This window comes from Camelus ferus, chromosome 3 (genome assembly GCF_009834535.1).
Source record: "Camelus ferus isolate YT-003-E chromosome 3, BCGSAC_Cfer_1.0, whole genome shotgun sequence".
Lineage (NCBI taxonomy): Eukaryota > Metazoa > Chordata > Mammalia > Artiodactyla > Camelidae > Camelus > Camelus ferus.
The window spans coordinates 97176461-97202584 of NC_045698.1; the positions used below are offsets into that span (position 1 = coordinate 97176461).

Genomic DNA, 26124 nt, shown 5'->3' on the forward strand with positions numbered 1-26124 from the left:
GAGCTCCCAATAACCAAAATTGGAACAATCTGAGCAATAAAATTAAGTATTATCCAAAGTATAAAATAAGTATTCATGAGTCCATACTGACTTAAATGAATTGACTAAATAAACAAACAGGGAAGAAGAGACAAATCTCCCTTGCAGAATTTCAAATAATTTACATACATACTCCACATTCAAGGAGGTGGAGTACAACTCCCCCTCCTTAAGTGTGGGCCGTACATAATGACTTCATTCCAAAGAAAACAATGTGGAAAGAGGTGAGGAGTAACTTAACAGTGGAGAAATGTGGCAAACTTAAACTCAGCCAGGTGATCAACAATAACATCAACAGTAATAAGTCATGCTGATTGATATGATGTAATGAGAATTGCACTTTTCTTCTGTAGTTCCCTCCCCTAAAGCCATAACCCTAATCTAATCATGAGAAATCTCAGACAAATCCCAATTGAGGAACATTCTGCAAAAAACCTCACAAATATTCGTCAAAAGTGTCAAGGTCATCAAGAACAAGGAAAGTCTGAGAATCTATGTCACAGTCAAGAGGAGTCTAAGGCGATACGATGACTAAATGGAACGTAGCATCCTGGAAATGAAAAAAAAATTAGGTAAAAATTAAGGAAATCTGAAAAAAATATAGACTTCAATTAATAATAATATACCAATATTGGCTCAATAGTTAGTGACAAGTGCACCATACTTAAGCAAGATATTGTTAACAAGGAGGGAAACTGGGTGTGCACTGTATGGAAACTCTGTACTGTCTTTGAAACTTTTCTGTAAATCTAAAACTATTTTAAGGTTAAAAATTTATTTTTAAAAAATACTTTGAAGGAAAATAAAACAAGGTAGAGGATAGCAAATGATAGAATGGTGTATATTTTAAATATCGTGGTCCAGGACTGCAGGTTTCTCCTTGCAGTGGTGGTGGGAGAGCAGAGTATGCACGGTGGCAGCCGGAGTCATGGCAGAACAGGCATTTAGAAAGTGTCTTCCCCTCTTTGACTGTGTATGAGTTGAAAGGACTGCAGCCAAAACTGAAACCAAAGGAGGCATTATGCTTCCAGAAAAATCTCAAGGAAAAGTATTGCAGGCAACAGTAATAGCTGCTGGATGGGGTTCTAAAGGAAATGGTGGAGAGATTCAACCAGTTAGCATGAAAGTTGGAGACAAAGTTCTTCTTCCAGAGTATGGAGGCACCAAAGTAGTTGTAGACGACAAGGATTATTTCTTATTTAGAGATGGTGACATTCTTGGAAAATACGTAGACTGAAATGTCACTCTTAAAATGGCATCACATGAAGCTGCCCATTCCACTGAAGTTCTGAAATCTTTTCATCATGTAAATAATTTCCAAGTCATGTCTCTCTTTTATAACAAACTAATAATATCCAAACTAAAAAAAAAAATAGATGTCCAGGAAGTCCTCCTTAAAGTGGTATTAAAACAGAGCCTGAATGAAGTGAAGGGAGATCAATGCAGAGATATTAAAGGAAAGAACTTATCAGGCAGAGGGATCAGCAAATGTGAAGATCTTGAGATTAGGGCACATTTGATATGCTCAAAGTCATGAACCTGTAGTGACGTAAATGACAAGACTACTTGGAGAGGTAGGCAGGGGTGAGATTACGTGGAGCCTTTTTAATTTAACTTAATTTTTATTTTATTTTAGCCTATGATTTTTTAAAAATTGTGGTAAAATGTGCATAACATAAAATTTACCACCTTAACCATTTTTAAATATACAATTATTATTACATACATTCACATTGTTGTGCAACCAATCTCCAGAACTCTTCATTTTATAAAACTGAAACTCTATACCTATCATATGAAGCCTTTTAAATCATAATAAATATATTAGTTTCCTCTGACTGCCATAACAAATTTATACACCTTGGTGACTTAAAGGGACAGAAATTTATTTTTTCTGTCAAAAGTTCAACATCAGCTTATATATATTCATAGTTCTTTTTTTTTCACTGCTGTGAAGTGTTTCATTGAATGAATATACCACAATTTATTTAGCCTTTCTCCTATTGATGCACATTTGGGTTGTTTCCAGTTTAGGGCTATTATGAATAAATTTGCTATGAACATTCTTGCACATGTTTTATTGTCCATGTGTGCACTCATTTATCTTGGGTATATACCTAGGAGTGGAATTGTTGGATAATAGGGAAGGTATATGTTAATTTTAGTAGAGACTGACAGTTTACCTAAGGCCTTTTCCCAGTGACATTGCCACCACCATATCCTTGCCCACATTTGGTGTTGTCAGAATTTTAGCATTCTGGTACGTACATAACAGTATCTCAGTGTGATTTTAATTTGCATTTTTCTGATGAACAATATTACTGAGCATCTTTTCACTGGACAACTTCTAGCAGAAGGGAGACATACTTGATTTAATATTCTTAAGATTACTCTGACACCTGAGTTTAAAGGTAAGGAGCAGGGATGGAAGTAGGAAGACCAGTTAGGAAGTCATTACATTAAGTCTAGGTCAAAGAGGATGATGGCTCGAACCAGGATGGTAATGATAAAGTAGACGTGAGGTGGTCAGATGCAGAATATAGTCTGAAAACATAGCTTACAGAGCTAACTGATAGATTGGATATGGAGACTGAGGGAAAGAGGACTCAGGACTGACCCCTAAGTATCTGACTTGACCATCCAGGTAAATGGAGATGCCTCTTGGAAAGAACTGGACTGTAGAATTGTGCAGGGAATGGTGAACAAGGAGGCTCAGGGAATCAAGAATTCTCTTTTGGACTCAGCAAGTTTGAGATTCCTGTTAAAGATACAAGTGGAGATTTCAGGTAGGCATTAGATACCTGAGTCTGGAGCTCAGAAGAGAGGTCCTAACTAGAGATATATTCATCAGTATGTGAAAGCAGCATTTTTGTTCCTTTCCTGTTTGCCCATTTGTTCCCCTCTAACCTTGAGAGAACCTAATTACAGGAATGAGATCACTAGGCAATTTAAACTAACTCCTGACCTATGCTCTCCTGAATGCACACCATGCCTTGCCTAACCTATTGATTCTTTTCTTAAATAAAAAGAAGAAAGAAGAATTAAGTAGTTAAAAAAATGACTATACACCTTAGCAATCCTGCAGGCAGATCGCCCAGGCAAGATAACATCTGAGGAGAAAAGTGCAGCCAGTTTGCACACAATGGAGAATGATGCAGAACCCAACCACCTGCCTCAATGATTCACGGAGATTCCTCCCCACTCTCTTTCCCCTTTAAGAACTGTCATGGCTGAGTAGACTCTTTGGAGTTGGTCTCAGGACATAGGTCCACCTTCTTGTCAGATTGTCAGCTTTTCTAATTAAAGCATCTTTCCTTTCTACTGACTCTTATCTCTTGATGAATGGCTTTGAGCAGCAAGCAGCTGAACCTGAGTTCAGTAACATATAGGAAGTATTTAAAGACTGATGCTAGAGAAAATTATTTAGAAATGAATTGGGTAAAAGATGGATCCCTGGGGGCCTTGAACATGTAGAAGGTATAAAGATAGGGGAAGAAGCTGCCAGGAAAACAGGAGGAAAACCATGAGCTTGTTAGTGCTCAGGAAGCCAGGTGAAGGAAGTATTTCCAAAAGAAGGTGTCATCAACTAGGTCAAATGCTGCTGAGACACAGACTAAATGACAACTGAAAATTGACAAATGAATTTGGCGAGTAGCTTTAAGTTACTTCTTATCCAAGGGAGAAGCTAAGAAAAGTGAGGAAGTAAAGGAACCACTTGTGTTGCTCTGAAAAAAAAGCCATCCTTAACCAAGATGTCTAGGGGTAGGGGTGGGGACGTCCCAGAGAGAAAGATGAAATGTTCCAGATTGTTAACATCGAATACTTGTGTCTCATCACCAGCCCAAATGGGGTAATTACTAACTTTTCAGGCTAGAAGGATCATCACTAAACACAAACATCTCTCCTTGTCTTCCAGGGAACTACACCTAAACTTGCAAACAGAAGAGCTTGCTGGCTAAACGGACCATGCTGGGACTCTATTCTTTCATTCATAAAGTATTTATGGAGCCCCTACTATGTGCCAGGTAGTCTTTAGGCTCTATAGAAATAGTAGAGAAAAAAACAGACTAAACTCTCTGCCTTCAGGAAATGATAGCATCTTGTGCCCCTGTATTTTCCTCTAGTCTCATCCTCTTTTGTCCCTGCCCAGAGGCCCTGAGGCTACAGGGCAGAACTAGGCGGATCTAGCCATCACACGCTGAAGGCTGGTAGGACAAAAAACTCTCCCTTTCAGAACAAAGTACAGAGATTAGGCCCCTTGGCATAGGGTAAATTTCCCCCAGAGCCAAACCCAAGCTGGGAGCAGAGGCCCCACATCTGGAGTGCCATTAGTTTGCATGTCACTACAATTATCATGTTGGCTCCAGACAAAGCTGAATCACAATTGAGAACAGGATTTTAAATCACGACTTTCCACAGTCTCATTAGGTAATTGATGCTGATCACATTGCTTAATGGGGACCCATAAAATGCTTGCTATTTATATTATGATGGGCAGAGAAAAGGCTCAACTAACCAGATAATTGACTGATGATATGAGGGAATAGGCTGAAGGGGTGGGAAGAAGCAGGGAAACCTGATGAAGTTTCCCTGCCTCTGACTTTTAGTGTCTTATTGGTGATGATTATTTAACCGGATTCATAGAGACCATGCCCTGGTCTTCACAAAAGCCCAGAGTTGCTCTTCCCAGGAGCCAGGGACTAACATAAGAATTGTCATTTAATAGGATTTTCTGCAGCAGGCTAAATCATTTGCTAAATGAGCAATTTCAATCATCCTTTCCCATCCACTAGGAGGGAGTTAAGCTCATTTCTCCTCCAGCCTATACCCCCAACTCTCACATCCTCATTCCCTCACCAGCTCTTAGCAAGAAAGATGGTCTGGCTGAAGTACAGAAGGTACAGACTGTAGCAAGATGCTGTGGGCCCAACTGAATCCACCTAGGATCATGGGGCTGTAAGAGAGCTGCAGCTCCATTCCCCACACCTGCACACCCCAGAGCACCTTGGAGACCCATGTACAATATCCATATGCTGATCTCCCTAGAACAGAGTTCCCAGGGCAGGACAACTTCCCTGAAACTCACCAAGAAGGGGCTATAACAATTCCTACTGCAGAAAGGGGGGTGGAAGTAATGAGATTCATTTCATTTCATTTCATTATTGAGATATGGGCCTTTTCAGCAGGGTCTCATTAGGTAATTGATGTTTAAATCCCACAAATCAAGGCATATAAGGCATTCTCATAACCTTCAGGTATTTGGAAGAGATCCTAGGGAAAAAGAAAGAATCATCTCGGGAAGGAAGGAGCCATAGCAACTTCAATCTATGGGCTGAAATCAGGTTAATGAAGATGTGTCTGGCAAGGAAGAATTCAGCGTTCCCATGATTCTGCCTCTTGTTTGGCCTGGGATCTCACTACATCTGGATTCACTTCTACTTGCTTCATATGGATGACCCCTTCACTCTCTGTCTCTGTCCCTCTGTCTCTGTCTCTCTGTCTCTCTGTCTCTCTGTCTCCCTCCCTCCCTCCCTCCCTCTCTCTCTTTCTCTCCCTCCTCTTTTATGCTCCTGCTGTCTCCTTTTGTACTGGGATTGATAGATGGCATGATGACCTAGTTAAGAAGGAGGACTTTCTCCCCAAATTGATCTACAGTTTCAATACAACCCTTATCAAAATCCCAGCTGGCTTCTCTGCAGAAAATGACATGTTGATCTTAAAAATCATGTGGAAGTGCAAGGGACCCAGAAGAGCACAGGAATTTTTAAAAAGAAGAATAAAGTTGGAGTATTAACACTTTCTGATTTCAAAACTTATTACAAATCTATGATAATCAAGACAATGTGGTACTAGCATAAGAATAGACATGTAGATCAATGGAACACACTGGAGACTCCAGAATAAACTCTCACATTTATAATCAGTTGACTTTCAAAAAAAGATGTGAAGACAATTCAATAATGAAAGAATAGTCTTTTAACAAATGTTGCAGGGACAACTGGATATCCACAAGTGGAAAAATGAACATGGACTTTCTCATTGTACTATATATAAAAGTTATTTCAACATGGGTAATAGACTTAAATGTAAGAGCTAAAATTATAAAACTCAGAACAAAATGTAAATCTTCATGACTTTGGGTTAGGCAAAGCCTTCTTAGATATGACAACAAAAGCACAAGCAACAGGAAAAAAAAACTAAGTGGATTTCATCAAAATTAAAAATTTTTTGTGCTTCAAAAGATGCCATCAAGAAAGTGAAAAGACAACCCACAGAATAGGAGAGAATGCTTGCAAATCATAAATCTGATAAGGGACTTGAATCTAGAATATATAAAGAACTCTCACAATTCAATAATAAAAAGAAAAATAACCCAATTTAAAAACGGGCAAAGGATCTGAATAGACATTTCACTAAAGAAGATATGCAAATGGCCAATAAGCATATAAAAAGATGTTCAACATCATTAGTCACCAGAGAAGTGAAACGTAAAACCACTAGGATGGCTATAATAGAAAAGATAGGTAATAACAAGTACTGAACAGAATGTGGGGAAATTGGAACCCTTACACACTGCTGGTAAGATTGTAAAGTGGTGCAGCTGCTTTGGAAAACAGTCTGGCATTTCTCAAAAGGTTGAACACAGAGTTACCATATGGCCCAGCAATTCCACTCTTAGATATACATATACCCAAGGGAATTGAAAACAGGTGTTCATACAAAAATTTGTACATGAATGTTCATGGTAACATTATTCATAACAGCCATAAAGTGGAAGCAATCCAAATTTTCATCAACTGATAAATGGATAAATATAATATTATATTTTATGGTATATCCATACAATGGGAGATTATTGTTTGATTCCATTCATATTATTGAGCAATGGAAAGAAATGAAGTACTGATACATGCTACAACATGGATAAACCTTGAGAACATTATGCTAAGTGAAAGAAGCTACTCACAAAAGACCACATAATGTGTGATTACATTTACATGAAATGTCCAGATTAGGCAAATCTATAGAGGCAGGGGTGAGGGTTTTGGGAGATGTGGAATGGGAAGTGACTTCAAATGGGTATAAAGTTTCTTTTTTGGAGTGACAAAAATGTTCTAGGATTGACTATGGTGATGGTTGCACAACTCTGTAAATATACTAAACACCATTGAATTGTGCACTTTAAGTGAATTGTATAGTATGTAAATTACACCTCAGTAAAGATTATATATATATATATATGTGAAGAAAAGCAGCAGGCAAGTCAAAAGTTAACTAAAAATTCTGTAGATATTGTTACAACTAAGATGTTTGTTTTGCTGGCAAACCTCAGTTCTGGCACCTGCTGACTTTATGACCTTGGACCAGTTACTTAACCTCACTGAACTCAGTTTTCTTATCTGTAAAATAAGCATTCGGTCAGTATAAGAATTAAATAAATTAACATGTAAAGACACCTGGCACATAGGAAGTGTTCAGTTAATGGAAACTATAAAGCATAATCAGGAAATAGCAGTAACTAGAGGAGAGAGTAAAAAATAGTATTTATGGGTCAAGGCTACATTCATACATTTATGCCTAACATCTGGATGGGCACTAGGGACATAAAGAAGTCCCTGACTTTGAAGAGCTAGACAGCTGAGGGATCAGGCATTCCTGAAAAAAAAATACCAACAAAATGAAAGAAGTGGTACAACAGAGTCTTGGACAGTTTGCTCAGGAGCAGAGGAAAAGGCTTCTAAAGAGGAGGAGACTTTAAGATTTGGCCCATTGGAAAAGGGATGTCCCCTCCCTCACTGTGGGTGCCCTAACCAATGGGAAGTACTGCCCCCTCCCACCCTGGCGGAGAAGACTGGATAGAGCCAAACCAACACAGGCAGAGGCAGAAGTTAAAAGAACAATTATGGATTGATTATTTGTGGCCAGGATGGGCAGTGAAGCTGGCACAAGAGATGGAGGATGGCGCCTACCTCCCTGGACTTGCAAGAGATAAGGTGAGCCTCGGGAGCTCCTCCTCTCTCCCCTTGTTCCTTCCCAGCTCCTCTCGGCCCCTAAGCCTCTGGATCACATTATCCCTCCCACTAGTCCTCTTTTGGGGAACAGCCAATACTCTGTGGGCAGAGCATGATGCCTCCATCACTCCTCCCTCTAGTGACTCATCACCAAGACTGGGGGTGGCAGGAAGTGCCAGAGCCCTAGAGCTGCAGCCCCATCCGGATGCTGGCAGCTTAGAGACATCCTATCTTCTTCCCTCCTCCCCCTACCCCCGCCACCTCCTCTACTTCTAGCTCTGACTCTTGACATTTCTATGTAAGAGACATCCACCATCCCCCAAACTCTTGTTGCCTTTCCATTGCCTCCAGACCCTCAACTCTGGCCCCCAGGGGCTGCTGGGTTGAAACAGCCTGATCTCTAGGGAAGTAGGCACAACCCAGACCTGGGGTCTTTTCCTGGGGGAGGTATCCAGGTAAGGTCTGTATCCCCGTGGCCAGGCCTTTTAGAAGCATTGCCCATGATGTAGAAAGCATTCTGAGCAATGTGTAAAACAACAAAATTATTTTATTACATGCTAAGGGCTTCACAAGTTTTCTCATTTATTCCCCACAATAGTTCTATGAGGGAGATACTAATATCACTGCCATTTTGGAAATGAGAAAAGAAAAGGGGAATCAATTTGGAAAGTAGCAGACCGGGGCTCAACCCCAAGACTCAGATCTTGGGCTCTTAACCACCAGGCTTTTCTGCCTATTTTGGGGACAGAGGACAGCTGACCTCCTCCTCAAGCACAGCCTCTGAGTAATGCAGAACAGTATATGCAATCCTGAGGCCCTCAGTACAACTGCCCTGAAGTCTGCCTGGGGCTGAGAACTTTGACCCTAGCCTCCCTCCTATCCCCCTTGCCTCTGTGGACCTGCTCCTTCTCCATTCCTGAGGGGTGGGAACATGGAAGGCTACTCCAAGGATTCTTATCCCCCTCAAGAGCCTATCTTCCTATTAAATTTCTAGAACAAACAAACATTAATGTGCTTCTGGGGTGCCCAGGAAAAGAAGAAACATTGCTTATAGGTGCAGGCCAGCAAAAAGAGGTGACAGACACCCAACATAACCCAGGCTTGCAGACAGAGCAGACACCTGCAACCCTGAAGAGGCACAGAGGTGACCCACATCACAACAGAAATAATAATACTCTTGAATTATGTCACACTTTATAATTTCTCAGGCACTTTACAAACATTTGATTCTCCAGATGACCTCCAAGGACCCAAAGAGGCAGAAAGCATCTTTTATAAGCTGTCACCACCTGTCATAAAGTTTTCCCCCCAGAGGAGGAAAAGCAGGAGGCAGGCAAGGCAGTGAGTGAGTTAACCAAATCCAAGCCCCAGTAGGTAATTGATAGTTTTTATGGTGACTTTGTTCTCAGGCTCCTCAAATATCATATTTCCACTAGCTCACCACATTTACATAACAGTGCAGGGTGAGAGACCCTGATAAATCTTCTCTGCATGAGTCTGAATACAGTGAAAATGTACTTTGTTGACAGCAATTTGTTTTACTACACTATTGCCCTTTAGTTTAGGGAGGAAAAAGTAAGGCTATTGCTTTATGAAGGGAGGCAGGAAAGGAGGGGAAAGGAGGGGAAAGGAGGGAAAAGGGGAAAGGGAGGGAAGAAAGTCAGAGATCTGGAAAGAGGAATGAATGAGAGGGAAAGAGACAGAGAGAAAGGGAAAGCTTTAGGAAGAAAGAGGAGGCAAGGAAGGAAAGAAGGACAGCCATCTCAGCAGTCAAGGGTTTAGTGGAGAAAGGGATGGAATGATTCTGCGCCAAGTGTGGCTGGCTGCTGAGGAGCAGCCCACAGAAGCGGGAGTGAGAAAGAGTCAAAGGTGTTTTGGGTGAGTGCCAGGCCCTCACCTCCATAGCTGGGCAGGAGAGGCTGGGAGACTAAGGAGAGTCACAAGGCACAGGGCCCCTTTTATCCACCTAAGGTGTTACCAAAGACCTCTCTGGATCTTTTCCCATCACGTCCCACCACTCTCCATCTGCCCATATCCAGAAAACAGGTGGGCTCAAGGGGCATCAGCACTGAGCTCTAAGAATCCTTGGGCTTGAAGTTTTTCCGATCTAGAGGCTTGGATTTCGGTTCCTCCTCTGCTACTAATTTAGCTGGATAATTTTAATCCCCTAAACTCTCAGGTTTGGTTTCTCCATTGGTAAAATGGGAATTTATTCTTCTATCCAACAAGTATATTCTGACTGTACGCCAGGCATTGTGCTCTGGCATTGTCCATACAACAGAAAACAAGAGAGATTCATAGCCCTTTCCTTCAAAGAGAGCACAATCCAATAAAGGTAACAAAATCTCCTCTGAGAAACAGACCCTGCCCACAATAGGATAAGATGGACGAGAGCGCACTCTGTGCCAGGCTCTGTGCTAAGTGCTTTCATGTGTAATTCCTATAATCCTCACAGCAACCCAGCGAGAACGGTCCTGTTATTATCCCCATTGTACCGATGACAACACCCTCCTCAACACACCCCATCCTGTAACCTGGTTTCATTTTCTTCACAGCATTGACCACTATCTACGATGAAATTATTAACTCACTTGTGTGCTTATTGCCTTGTTCACAGCTATAGTCCAAGCATCTTGAGCAGTTTCCGACCCAGAGTAGGTTCTTATCGACTATTTGTTGAAGGAATGAAGGAACAAAGGGATAAGACCCTGAGGAGTGAACGCCACCCTGTCTCCCACGCAGGATGATGACGAGGGGGAATCTGAGGGCAGGTGCTGGAGCTGCTCTGTCACTGCAGACACAGGGGACTGTTACCAGCTGACGTTTCTTTAGTGAGGAAGAAGTGTGTGATCTCCTCCCTACTCTCCAGCTTGTTTCTTTTTTTTTTAACTTCCCTCGGATGTTCTGCCCCTTCCTGTCCCATTACTAATTCTGCATCCTCTAATTGTATCCTCCTCAGTTTCTCTGTCTCACCCTCATTCTTGTTCCTTATGCTTCCCTGCTTCTTTGATTCTCTTTAAGAGAAAGTTCAATACTGAGTTGCTATTGGTGATTTCAGAGGCCAAGTGGAAGTTTTCTTGTGTCAATGCCTTCTCCCTACAGCGGGTGCTTTTCTCCACCTATGAAAGGACAGAGTTTTTTGCAGGGGATTTTGAACCAGTGCTGGTGGTCTGTAGGGGAGGGGTCTCAGGACCACAACACTGACCTTCCCACACCCTCATCCAGAGTAACCTCACCAAAGCCTTTACCACAGGGGCCCCATAACCAACAGAGAGTTACTTCCTCTCCCACTCTATGTGTTATTTGTATGCTATTTGCAGTAAATATAAATCAGAGGATAATAAGCCTGGCTTTTCCCTCTCTCTTTAGGGTTATGAAAACTCTCAGTCCATTGCATAGCAGGGTCTGCTGAGGATATAACTGGCAAGGCCATGGGTTAAGTATAGGAAAACCATGTCACCAAACATGGCTGGCAGTATATCAGGGCGGTTGGGAGTGTGGGCCTCGAGATTCAGACAGCCCTGATAGAGTAGACTGTAGGTGACAAAGGCAGAAGTTGTGTGTCAGAAGAGTCCTTTGGTACTTTCCCCAAATCAAGCATTCTTCCCAGGACAACCAGAGCCCCCTGTGCCAAGTCAATTGTAATACTCGAATAGTTGAGTTGGGATTATTTCTTGCAGGAATGTCCAACTCACAGAACTCTGAGCTCCTCAAAGTTAAGAACTCTGTTTTTTCTTCTTTGCATCCCTAGAGACAGCCTATATGCTGGGCATAAAAGAATGACATTGTTTGGAACCATAGATACTCATTTACTTCTTCTAGACGCTGCTATTCCTTGAGACTTTGTTGAGCTTAGCACCTACTGTGTGCTAAGTACCCTAAATTTGTTACCTGATTTAAACCTCATAATGACCCTTGACTTAGGGATTAAATGAGATAATAAGCATTATCTCTCACCTGGACTATGGAAAGTGCCTCCTTCTGGAAGAGCACTGAGTTCTTCCTCATTTGACACCCACCTTCTGCCTTTGCCACTAACAGTCTATTCACATAGCTGCCAGGGTAAGTGTTTTAAAATCATGTTTACTCTTCTCAGAAACCCTTCAATGGCTCCCCATTTCATTCAGCATAAAGTCCAAAATCCTTACTATGCTCTACAAGGTCCTATATCATATATCACCTCCATAATCCCCAGGCCACAAATTTTACTACCTCATGCCCTACCACTCTCCTGTTTGCTCTCTCTGGTAAGCCATACCGGCTTCCTGACATTCCTCAAACATTGCTGCACATACTTCTGCCTCAGACTCTTTGCACTGGCTATCCCCTGTGTCCACAGGCTTTATCCTAATATCTCCATGGCTTGCTCCCTTGCTTATTTCAAGTCTTTACTCAGGTATAACTTTATCAGGGAAGGGAGGCCTTCCCTGACTGTGCTGTGGTAATTTTAAAATATGCCTACAAATTCTTCCACATTCTTCCCTTCAAGAAGTAGAACTCAATTCTCCTCCCCTTGAATGTTGGCCTGACTATTTTCTAAATAATTCAGTATGGCTTAAAAACAGTGTGTAACTGCCAAGACAAGGTCATAAAAGGCACTGTGATTACCCTAGTTTGATCAGGAGAAAACATCAGACAAACTCAAATTGAGGGACATTCCACAAACCACTTAAGTACTCTACAAAATTGTCAAAGTCATGAAAAACAAAGAAAGACTGAGAGACTGTCACTGATCAAAGGAGACTAAGGAAACATGATGACTAAATGAAACATGTCATCCTGGATTGGATCCTCGAACAAAAAAAGGACATTGACAGAAAAACTGGTGAAATCTGAATAAAGTCTATAGTTTAGATAATAGTAGTGTACCAGTTTTGACAAATGTACCGTGGTTATGTAAGATGTTAACATTAGAGGAAGCTGGATAAAGTGTATATGGGAACTCTCTGCACTATCTTCGCAACTTTTCTGTACATGTAAAATTATTGCTCTCTTTCGTGGATCACACACTGCCATATCATGGGGCTACTCAAACAGTAAGAGTGACATACTGAGTAACTGAGGCCTCCAGCAAATAGCCATGTGAGCAAGCCATCTTGGAAGATCCTTCAGCCCTAGTGAAGGCTTCAGATAACTGCAGCCCTGACATCTTGACTGCAACTTCAAGAGAGACCCTGAGCCAAAACCACCCGACTAAGCCACTCCCAAATTCTGGACCCTCCTAAACTGTGAGAGAGAATACATGTTTATTGTTTTTTTAGGCCTCTAAGTTTTAGGGCAATTCGTTATGCAATAACAGATAATTAACACATGCCCATATCTAAAATAGACTCCTTATAGTCATACTCAACCCACTTTCCAACATCAATTTTCTTCATAGCACTTACCACCTTTACCACCTGACACAATACAAGTTTGTTTATTTAACTTGTCTCCACACTAGAAGGTAAACTGCATGGAAGTAGAAACTTTGTTTTATTCATGTCCCCAAAACCTAGAACTGTGCCTGACACACAGCAAATGGTGAATAAAGGATAGTTGTTGTGGTTATTTTTATTGGACAACAGAGGTTTAGGTAAAAATTTCCTTCCCTGCCCTCACCTGGAACAACAACAACAAAAAAAAAACCCAGCCCTTGGGGTTGGGGGTGGAAGACGGGGGCAATGTGGCATGGGGAAATGTGAGCAGAGGTGAATCTGAAACCCTGAGTTCTGAGTCCAAGTTCCTCATCCACTGAGATCCCTTAGACAAGGTCTTCCTCCCTCTGGGTCTTTGTTTCCTCAACTATAAAATTCAAAAGAATGGGATTACCTACAAGTCACCAAGATTTCTTTTAGCTCTAATAACTAATGATTCTAAGGGTGGGCTGGGAGAAGGAGGCACAAGAGCTCAATTCTGGATGGAGGAAAGGAGAGGGGTGAAGAATACATTCCACATTCAGAGGGACCAGGCAGGTCCTGCCTCCCTTCATCTTGTGCTCACTGCCTGGAAACTTTCTTGCATTTGATAATCTATTCCTTTGCCTGGAGGCTTAGCTCCCTTCCTCTTCGAATCCTTCCTAAGGTCCCAGGCTGGGTTAGCTACTTGTGCCTCTAGATTCCCATAGCCCTTTGCACAGTCTTTATAAGGCACTTTCCACATTGAATAGTAATGGGACCTTTGTGTCCTAGAGCCTTAGCTCCTAACAGAAACAAGTCCCAGGGAACACTCTCAGGCTTGCAATTCCCTCCCAGGGAACTTGGACCCTAAAAGAAGGAAAAAGAAAAAAGGGAGAGTGGGGACAACCAGGTACATGCTGGGACTCCCCTAAACCTTTCCTTTTTCCCTCTTCTCTTCCAGTTTTAGCCTCACTACCTAGAGAAGCATGCGTACTGGCCTGCCTGCCTCTCTGTCTCATATAAATATTCTATCAAATGCCATTTATTTGAGCCATACCATCTTTCCCCTGCTTCTCCCTCCTTTAGTCCTCCATACCTCTCCCACAGTAGACTCACCCTAAGTCCCTTCCCAACATCTATTCCAGGTTTCTGAACGCTTCCTTATATTTGGTATGAAGACAAGTTTGAGGACCCATTTTCTCTCCAAAATTGTAGCTCATGTAAAGGCTTGAAGAAATTGGTATGTGCTGGGAATCACAGGTGGTGTGTGTTATGTTTAATCTGTAAAGTGAGTTTGGGAGCAGTGGATGAGGCAGAACAGGTAGGTAGGAACCAGCACTGATGGAGAATTTTGTCTCATAGGCCGTGGATGCACAGGTTGGAACTCATTCTCCTTCTGCTCAGCCCTCCTCACTTACATCCATTTGTATCTCTTTCTGTCCCCCTCTTTGATCCTCACCCTACTCCCCCACTCCATTTGGCTCATATCAAAATCTTAGTAACACCAAAAATTTATTGAGAACCTTCACTATGTAAGCTTTCTGTTCACATTACAACCTTTCAGCACTGATGAAGTAGGTATTATTATTGTCCCTACTTCACAGGTGAGGAAAATGACTCCAGTAAGTGATTTGCCCTAAGTTGCAAAACAAGGAAAAAGCAGAGCCCAATTTCTTAAGCATTACGGCAATTAGCCCATGCTCTCTGCCCTTTTCCAAATCTCTTCTTTGGGGAAAAAATGGAGATGCTTTGAGGTCTAGAGACAGAACAGGAAAAATCCAGGGACTGGGCAATTCTGGAAGAGAGATTTCCAGGTTCTTACGGGACCTATCATACCCAGCCTTGCTCATCCTGCTGTGCTTGGCAGGAAGTCTCTTTCCATTCTTCTGACTCCCTGTGTTGGTCCACTTTCTTCCTCCAGTTCCTACATCTTCCTTCACCTCTTTGGATACTGCTTATCCTTGTCTTTCAAGGTTCTGGGTGATGTGTTTGTTCTAAAAATGCCTGAATGGACCAAGACCTAAGGAAGTCTTCCAGATAATTCAAGTATCTGGAGGCCATACCTTCCCTCTTCTCCCTCAACTCTAACAAAATGGGGTCTGTTCTCACCCTGGGCTTCGAAGGTTTTCCAGCAAAAGTTAATTCCTCTCTACCTCAATTCCTTACGCCTAGGCCCTCTCAAAGCTAAAAATACAGGGGGGAGGGTATAGTTCAGTGGTAGACTGCATGCCTAGCATGCATAAGGTCCTAGGTTCAAGCCCCAGTACCTCCATAAAATAAATAGATGAATAAACCTGATTACCTCTTCCCTAGAAAATTAACTTAAAAAATAAATAAGTTTTTAAAAAGCTAAAACTACATAACCACACAAACTTCTCAGAACATGCCAAGTTCCTGAAATTTTTACACATGAATTTTCTTTCTATGGAATGCCAGAATCCCCTCTACCCCAAGTTTTTCACCAGGAAGACTCTTAATTGTCCTGTCTTGACTCCAACATGACCTTTATTCCCACTGATATCATCATCATGTAGGTCATCATTTCTTGCCTGGACTAGTCCCTCACTGGTCTCTAGGATGCTACTCTGGCCCTACAAGATCCATTTCCCACCCTGCACCCAGAGCAATCTTTCTAAAATTCAAACTTGATCTTATCACCTCCCTTCTTAAGGTTTCTCCTGCCCTCAAGGTAAAGCCATAACTCCTTCACCTGGCTTTAAGCTCTTCCACCCCACTCCCATCCACTTCTTTTGAACTGTGTCTTTCAGGCATGCCAACCACCATACTAGTGCTCCAGCCAGATTTCCTGACATATTTACTGAGTTCCTTGAAATGTGTCTGTTGTATTTTGACCCTACATGATGTTCCCTTGGCCCAAGACTCTCTTTTCCCTCCTCCTTCCCCAGCTGACTTCTACTAGCCCTTCAGGCAGGTCTCAGCTCAAACTCCCTTTACCACTGAGCCCTCCAGAATACCATAGACTAGATAAGCTGCCTCTGATTTCTGCCCCCAGTATCCATTGTTTCCCCCAGGACGGCACTTATCCTGTTTGTTACTATTTATTTATTCATATGTTTCCCACACCCAACTGGGAGCCTACCTTATTCCCTGCTATAACTCATACCCCAGTACTGGTAGGCTCTACATGAACAACTGTTGGAGTAGTGAGTGAACAAAGCCTTCTCTGTCTTCACATTACAGACTCAGACACCCACTGCTGCTTCTACCACCACCATCCTCATAGTTACTATTCTGGATTATTTCTTCTCTGTGTGTTCCTCTCTTTATGGACTGGGATGGTATCTTCAATGTCTGTACTCCAGTGCCTAATACAGAGCTCAGCATTCATCCTTTCATCCATCTTCTCATTATTTTAAAAAATAGTTATTATCTACTATGTACTAAATACTGTAGATACAGCAGCAGTGAACAAGGTAGACAGGGCCCTGCCCTCAAGTTCACATTCTAGTGGCATATTTGGGTGACTAGTGAACAGGAAGTTCAGTGGATCTCAGTCTAATGGGAAGCCCCCGAGGGTTTTCCTGTTCAGAGCTACAAAGCAAGGAACACAGGCTTTAAGGGAGCAGAGTATATTTTCTTGGTGACCTCTGGACCTTGCTTTGTCCGGGTTTCCTTGGGACTAGTCATCAAACAGCAGCAGAAAGGCGGGGGGGGGGGGGGGGCAAGTGGAGAGGGTCCAAGCCTCCAAATACAGGAAATGGTGTTGCAGCCCAGAGCCCACAAGCACTTTGCCAGGATATCTGTCTTAGAGCAGAGAAAGAAAGCAATCCACAGAAGGAAAGACATAAATGCACAGAGGTGACAGAGGAAAAAGGAAGGAGAGAAAAAGTGGAACAGAGAGAAGGGAGAGGAGGAGTCAGAATTACAGGGAGAGGGAAGGAAACTGAGGCACAAATAGAAGGCCTGCAGGATTGAGCCCTGCTGGTTTGTTTCTGGGAGGAAGCTCCGGGGTATAGCTCTTCATCTGGGTCACTGGAGAGAAAAAAATTCAATTTTGAGCCTTTGGGATTCCCTAGATGCTTTCCAGAGCCCTCTGATCCCTCAAATTTTCTTTAGCCCCATCTGGCCATCCCAGCAGGCTTCTGCCAGGGACCTGCCAGCCCCTAAACCGGGATATACTCCACTCAGACTCTCACAAGCAAGGAATAGGCAGCGATGGAAAAACACAGTTGCTCTGGGCATAGCTATGTCTGATTTTCATCTTTCTCAGAAAAGATCATAGAAAAGACCCATCAGTTTCCTAATGGGGGGCTCCAAGCTCTGCTCTCTGAAGTACAAGCCTGACCATATCCTAAACTGCAGGCAGAGAGCAGAAATTTCCCTGAGCTGGGAGCTGGGGAGTTGGAGGCCCCACCCCAAAAGCTCCCAGATGCCAAGCTGGAGTCTTGAGTTCTCAATAGCTCTGCTGCTCTTGTCAGCAGCCTAGGCTGCTCGCTCCTGAGGCTGCGATGCCATCTGCTGCTCAACTTGTGAAACTGTCTGACTCCGGCTGCATAGTTAAGGCAGAACCTAGCAGGAGTTGGCAGGGGACCTGCCTGAGTCTCAGGAGAGCCATGTCTTTGTCTCTGAACAGACCCAATACTGGGCCTCAGGGACAGAACAAATGCTCTCTTCCCTGTCATCATTCTTTTTACATTAGGCAGGATGCCTTCACAAGAAGGTGCATTAAGGGTACGGAGGGGTGGGTGGGTTGGCTTTGCCCTTCATAAAAGTCCAGTGTCATTTCAAGGTTAAATTGCCCAGAGAGGTCCTAGCCTGCCGTTGAAGTTCTATAGCTTTCCTGAGAACATTTTTTTTCTTTACAAGTTTAACTAGGATTATTGCACAGTTTGTTAATTGGGTGAATGAAATAATGAGGTCAGGCCTAGAGGAAGTGGGGCTTTGAAAAAAGCACTCTCCTCCAGAATTGAAGATCCTCAGTGGGTTTCTGAAGCTCCTGCTCTCTGTGTTGTCCCTGTTCAGGCCTCAACCTAGATACAGTTGTGAGCTCCAGTGTTTTAGAGGCCATATGCTAATACCTGGCACATATTGGTTGATATTTATTGAAGTAATGGTTACTTTGAGAAAGTTTTCATCCTCAAACCAGCTACAGTAACCTGCCTCTGAGGGGATCCTCAATGACCCCCATCTCTTGATATTCACAAACTTGTAGTCCTCTGTCACATAGTACCAAGGTTTATCTGTGTGACCAACAGAATATAACAGAAGTAATGATATGTAACTTACAAAATTAGATTATAAAAGATATGGTAGCTTCCTTCTTGGTCACTTTCTCTCAGAGGGAAGGCAGTTGCTATGTAGTGAACAGCCCTATGAGGAGGCTCACGTGAAGGAACTGAGGCCTTCTGTCAACAGCCACATGACTGAACTTGGAAGCAGATCCTCCAACCTCAGATAAGCCTTCAGATGACTGAAGTCCTAGTGGACAGCCTGACTGCAGCCTCATGAGTGACTCTGTGTCAGCTCAGCTGAACTGCTCCCAGTTCCTAACCCTCAGAAACTATGTGAGATAAATTTCTGCTGTTTTATACTCTTAAAGTTTGGGGGTAATTTGTTATGTAGCAACATAACAGACCTGTCATATGGTACATTATTATTACATCATGGCATATCATCCGCATTACATCACTTCATTTCCTTATAAGATCTGACATCTGGACCCCACCCTCTCAGTGTCTCTAACCTCATCTCCGAACACCCTACCCTCTCCCCAGTTCACCCCCACCCTAGGCTCACTCTTGCCTCAGGCCCTTTGAACTTACTTTTCTCTCTGCTGGAGCCCCCTCCCAGGCAACCTAAATCTCTGCATGGTCATTCCCTTATCTCCTTAAGGTCTTAATTCAAATGTAGCCTTTTCAGTGTAGACTTCCTTGACCACCTGCACTCTTTATCTGCAACTCCCACATCTGCCTATCCTCTTCTTTATTTTTATTCCTAGCCTTTATGATTGGTCACTGCTCTGTCCACAGAACCTGGAATAGTGATAAACACAGAACAGATGTACAATACATATTTAGTTGAGTGGGAAAACATGAATGTCATAATTCTCCAATTATAGTATTATGTCTTCTAGATCCTGTATCATATATCATATGTCATATTATGATGTCACATATATATTATATTTAAATGTAGTACAAGACAGTGCAGAGAAAATAAGGCAAAAATAAGAAGACATAGCTTTGTTGCTTGCTGGCTAGCTATGTTACTATGAGCCAGGCACGTAACCTCTCCGAGCCTCAGTTTTACTCATCTATAAAGTGAGGCTATTATAACTTTCCTGTTCTATCATAAAGTGGTCATAGAAATTAAGTGATGATGAATGTTACAGCATTAAAAAAAAAAAAGCTCTAACACATAAGTGTTTCTGAAATGTGTTCCAAAGATCACAGGTCCCAGGATATGCTCTGTGAGGGAAAAAAAAGATCAGGAAGTTAGAGAAATTTAGATTCCAATACTCTAACCCCTCGTGGACATTCAAAATTAATTAGCATATGAGAGGCTCTGAAAATCCTGGATGAAAGATCGTCTCCCAATGTACTTGCCTACACTTGGGGAAACCTTGCTTTCTAAATATACACAGCATTGCCTTTGTTATCAGTGTAATATCGTTACTTTAGATCAAGAAGGAATTCTAAAGTTTTTGAAACAGAAATCCCAGTGGGGTGGGCGATGAGATCTAACAGCAGGTATGAAGATTCACAGGAGGGAGGAGGAAAAAAAGAAAAGGAGGAGATACAAGGGTGGAGAGAAGGAAGAAAAAGAAAAATGATGGTAAAGGGAAAAAAGGACAGCTAAAATAATGTCCTTTGAAAGGAACTCAGCAGAACAAAGGCAACCTGAAATTTCCTGTGGGTGGGGGCGAGGGAGGAAATCCAGGAATCCTAGTGCCGGCCTGCTGAGCCCGGCTTATTCCTTTGAGTGTTGCCTCTGCCAATTTCCACAGTTGGAGCTCAGGCTTCCTTTTACAGTTTCAAAGAACCTCTGATTGAAGAGATTTTTTTTCTTTATCAGGGAGGAGGCATCAGGTAAACCAAATCAGCAGCTTCTCAATTTAGTGTACTTACTAAGTGGCTGAAAAGGCAGCTGCCATTTTTCCTTTCCTTGTGAGCAATAAGCCTTCTTGGCAGTAATCGGCTCCCCAGAGCATGCCTGGCTTAGAAAAGGAAAAGGTATAGCAATTCCCCCTGGAAAAGATTCCCCAGGCTAAATGGGACATGAAGAGGTTGGCAGGTTTATTCTCACCCTCCAAGTAGGCCTGCCCCAGCCCAGTCTAAACAGATACTCTTAGCAAAAAAGATTCTGTAGCTCTCTCCGGCATTTGCTCACATTTCTAGCCCTCATAGCGAGGAAGTCCTTTGTTATATCTTATTTCAGTCTTTTTGTATAATTTTATTTTTTTAAAGTGCCTTTCCTTTACCCCAGAATAAGAGAGTAATCTGTCATAAATTCTATGTGTAGTACAACTGATGGGAACTAATATAGTAACAACCTGTTTCTCAGGACACATAATTGGTAAATACCAAATGAAGAAGCTCATTTCCCACCAACTGAGAGACTGAACCTTTTTTTTTTTTTTTTGTAATTGTGGAATTCAAAGGTGGGATAATGAGGTACTAGAAAAGGAAGCAACATATGTCGGGCACCTGTCTGGTCCCTTATGTATATGCTATCTCATTTAATCATCACAACAACCTAAAATGTGGAGATTATGATTCCCATTTTATAGGTGAGGAAACTGAAGTCCCGAGGTCACTTATCTGAAGTCAAACAGCTATTATGTAAGTGGTGGAGTCAGAATCAGATCCACCTCTGACTCTCAAATTCATGTTCTCTTTATCCTGGAGGCTTGTATATATCACACAGAAATCTGGGTCTTTGGTTTACTTGCATTCCTTATGATATATTTAGTTTATTCTTTAACCCCACAAACATGCCAGAATTTTGGCTACTTTCACCTGCCCATTTACTGCAGGTTAAACTTAGCATCCGAAAGGTGCTGGTGACTTCCCTCAAGGCTTTCCTGTGACTACAACTGAACTCAGTCTACCTGATGTCCACCTGCCTCATCAGACTGTAATCTCCATAATGGTAAGTGCCATGTCTGTCTTATTCACCACTGTAAGGCAGACAGAAGACTCTTGAAAGCAAAATTAGAGAACCCAAAACAAAGATTAAAAAGGCCAACATTTATTTTAAAGAAGAAGCAAAGAAGAGGAGAGAGATAGCCAGGAAGAGAATGAGAGACAGCAAGATAAGAAAACTCAGCACAAACAAGCAAGATAAAAATAGCCTCTTGCCACTGTCCTTTTAAAATTACTTTCTATACTTGAGCCTAAGTGACAAGTGAAATCTCCTCTGTAATTTCCCATGTGTTCAGCTTAATGAATTTCCGGCAAATGGTTTCAGTATTGGAGGGCCAATTTCGACACTGTGGAGGAGGGGTTGGTGAGAAAATGAGGGGTATGAAAATAGACTAACTAATTGAGTCTAGAAGCCAAATGAAGGGGTGATTGGAGGTATGTGAGAAGGAAGCCAAGTCTTGGAACTTGCTCGACATCAATAAGAACTGAGAATTAGTCTTGCTCTAGGTGATGTGACCATGTTTCCCTACATGCTATAGAAGGAGCCCAGAATACCAGAATGCCTTGCAATTATTCTTTGTACCACATTGACTGCCTTTTAAAGAACTTCATCTGTTATACAGAGGGCATTATATTAATAATTTAATTTCAAGCATTGGAAAGAATAAAGAGACTCTAGCTCTTTCAGGTCCATATACCTTCTACACAGTAGGTATACATAAATGTTGAACCAAATCATTATGAGGGAGTCAAGTTAGAGAGAAGTATGAGAATGTACAGTCTATCTCTCTGCATCTTTTTGTGCTGCCCACCAAAATGCATTGTTTCTCTGTATACTGAGGAAGGAACTCTGAAAGGCCACAAGACCAAGAATAAAAAGTGCTTTCTAGAATTTAAAATTGGCAATGATCATGCAGCCCACAATTTTAATCAGTATTGCAGATCTTTAAGGTCCCCAAGTATGCCTTTCATTGTTGGTTGCTTTAACACCTTTATTGAGATATAATTCACATATATACAATCTACCCATTTAAAGTACAATTTACTTTACAATTAGTGGCTTTTATTATAGTCACAGATGTGTGCAACCAACACCACAATTTTAGGACATTTTCATCACCTCAAAAAGAAACCCCATAACCTTTAGCTATCCCCTTGTCCCCTCCTTGACCTAAGCAACCACTCCGCTCCTTTACTTTCTGTCTTTATAGATTTTCCTGTCCTGGACTTTCATTTGAATGGAAGTGATCAGTATATGATCTCGCTTCTTTAACTTAATGTAATGTTTTCAAGGTTCATTTAGATTGTAGCATGAATCAGTACTTCATTTCTTTTTATGGCCAAACAATATTCCACAGTATAGATACACCATATTTTATTTTGTCTATTTGTCAGTTAATAAACATTTGGGTTGTTTCAAATTTTTAGCTCTAATGAATAATGCTACAATGAATATTTGTGTACAAATTTTTATGTAGACATACATTTTCATTTTCTTGGGTATATACCTAGAAGCGGAATTGCTGAGTCATAAAGTAAGTCTATGTATAATAGTATGAGGAACTGCCAATAATGTTTTCCAATGTGGCTGCACCATTTTACATTCCCACCAGCAGTGTATGAGAATTCCAATTTCTCTATATCCTTGCCAATCCAACTATGCTTTTGAGGAATAAGGACCACTGCAGGGCCCTAGTAGAACTTTGGTATTACAGAGCAGCAGCAAGAATATTACAGGGATGCAAGAGAACTCCTTCTTCTACTGTAAGCCTTTGGGATCAGCTAGAGGGTATACTGCCATCTCTAGGACTCCCCAGGCTAAGTTAGCTGCCCCTGATATATGTCCAAGAATACCTACAGTGCTTATCTTTCTCCTCACCTAGACTACAAGCTTTAGGTAGGCAGGAATCTCTATTGCTCTGAGTTTATCTGCAGCACCTGAACAGGGTCTAGTAAATGGTAGATGTTCAGTAAATGTTGGATGACTGATTGACTAACTGAACAAATGATTAAATATATCTCTATTGATAATTCCTGTCCAGAGAGGAGAGGAAAAGAGCAGTCTCAGGTGCAAAAGTCTTCAAGTAAGGAAGCAAAAAGGAGAGGACAGATGAAGGAGAAAGGGAAAGGCAGGCAAGAAGATTAGGGACCTTTCATCTGGCTGCATTTATTTCCTAGAAATTTTCCCTTTTCTTTTTTGTTATTATTCCTGATAATTTTGTCTTTGCAAGTATTAAGAAACAAAAAGGTAGAAAAGTGGTTGATGTTGTAAGTAAAAGACCACATAAGTCAAATTACCAAAATAATTCAGAATTTAAAAGATGGGGATTAAGAAAGTTGACTCTAAAGGATTTTTTAACAAGGAAATGAAGAAATCATAATATTGGTTTTCCTCCAAAGGACACTGAATGGCCTATACCTATAAAAGTTGACCACACTTCCAGTATGACATGAGAACATGGCCCACCTCTCAGCTTTATTTATAATGGCTGGCCTTCCCTCCACACAAATCCTGCCTTCTCCCTGGAAGGATCTGTGAGTCCAGTTCTCTCCAGGTCATTTGGCCCCTCTCTCACCAAAGGCCCTAGTATCTCTCAATTACTTCCTATCTCTTCTCTGAAAGCACACATTCAAACTTCATCCTTCCTTTTCATGAATCCTTAGAGTAGCTCTGCCTTCTCCATTTTGTGTGTTTGGAAGAAAAGAAAGCAAAATATATGAGATGCCAATTCAATTTCTCCTTTAGCAGAGCTCTGCAGGACAATTACCCACCTAATCTGCCCAGTTTTATAGCTCTCATAACCCTCCTTTATGAACACACAGTGACAGCTGGATGTGGGCATTGATTATGGCAGCAGTCTTCAGCCACATTCCTATTTAACTGCAAAGCAGAGCTCCTGCCTACCAGCCCAGCATTGATCATGTGACATTTTTAATTACTGTATTTATGTAAGCCTTTTTCCTACCAGAGCCCATGTCCAACTTCATGAAGACTGGGAAGGATTTGTGCTTGCCACTTTTGAGGCTCTCTGGCCTTAAAGCCTAGGGTCTCTTGCTGGAATCAATGTAGGACTTTGGGCTTTCTCAGTGGAGTTCTGCGAGGGTTGGGGTGCACAGGAAGCACGTATTTTCCATCACAAAATAGCTGAGGAAATAGCATGATGACAAGGGCATTGGCTGATTCCCAGGGGCTCCCCAGACAAAGATGCCAGGAGCAAAAGATCAGCAGAGCCGGTAGGCTGGAGGGAGGGTAGGAGGAACGAAGTGGGTACAGACTTTGGAGAATTACAGAATGGATTTAGGAATTAGTGCTGCTGGGCCTTGCCCCTCTGGGCCTCAGCTTCATCAACTGTTCAGCAGGACAGAATCGTATTGACTCCAATTAGTGTGGGAAGGTTTAGTGTTCAAAAGAAATGCTGATAACCTGGAGGGCAGGCAATCTGTGTAGACCAAGGATGTGGCTTATTTGGCTGTGCCACAGTGAAAGGCAAGTCTGGCAGAGAAAGCCAGTATTCTTTAGCTCCTGCAGTTCAGCTAAGGATTCCACTGCAGGGCCCCACGGATGTGGTCCCGCAGATTAGGCTGTGACAGGCATAATCTACCCGAAAACCTCCTGGAGAGATCCTGAAAACCGAGGTGACCTGTGTGGGTGGGAGATCCATTGGCTGGATGACAGAACTTCTGAAGAAAGTCAGAAAGAGAACCTGCGTGGGAGGTGGAAAAACCGTGGGCTGAGCTTACAGGAACTGAAAGGCGCCACACGAGTGACAGGAACGAGCGGCGCTCGGTGTGACGTTCCTCCAGGACACCTCAGGTTTTCTCTTCAGCAGCTCCAAACCAGCGCCCTTTCCAGGCGTAGGTAACAAATAGGAAGGGTGTCAAAGAAACGTAGACCTTGTTCAAATTCCCACTCTTTGTCTTCCGGGGTCTGGAGCTCCTACAAAGAGTTTACTCACCACAGCCGCAGCTTTCGCGCTTTTCTAAACCGGCCTTTCCTGGGCGGGGTTTATGAGCCCCGCCCACTGATGGCCCGCCCAGTAGCCGCCCCGGGGAGGAGCTCCCCTCGGCTCCCGGCTGCCCTTTCCCCTGCGGCCTCTATCTGAGCTGCAGTGTCCCCGCCGAGCTCCGGACACGTGCGGGTGAGTAAGGGCCAAGTGGGGAGAGGTCTTGGAGGTTTACGAGCCAGGGGCGAGAGGCAGCTGTGAGGAAGCGTGTTCCGAGGCACAGGACGAAACTGGAGTTCGCTCCATCGTGACTCCAGTTTTGCAGGGCATCTTGAAGAGATGCTGGGGGATCATACCCCAAGAGCCGCCCCCTGTTTTCTGCCATCCCTATTGTCCCTGAAGAGTCACCTAGAGCCGGTCTCGGAGAGCCTCTCTCCCCAGGCGCCGGGACCAGGGACTTGGGGAAGGTTTGCGAGGAACACGTGTTCAGGCGGAGTTCTGTCAGTCCCCTTCAACCCCAGCCCCAAAAAGCGACAGGCCATTTTTAGATTCGTTTTTAGGCCTAGGTCATGATCCCCGTCTATTTTCCTTTTCCTCTTAAATTGTTTGGAGGCATTTAGGAGTGAAATTAGAGGATGGCTGGGGA

General features: G+C 42.6%; 1 protein-coding gene and 1 pseudogene across 1 annotated transcript in view; both read left to right on the forward strand.

Annotated features, from left to right (window-relative positions):
- Positions 1-967: 967 nt before the first annotated feature.
- LOC102520354 lies at positions 968-1377 on the forward strand (annotated as a pseudogene).
- A 24198-nt stretch (positions 1378-25575) lies between these two features.
- Positions 25576-26124, forward strand: part of MATR3 (matrin 3) — a 43467-nt gene continuing 42918 nt past the window's right edge. The window contains exon 1 of the mRNA XM_032476850.1: positions 25576-25673. The gene's annotated coding sequence lies outside the window, so the exon portion shown is untranslated. The remainder of the gene's footprint in view (positions 25674-26124) is intronic.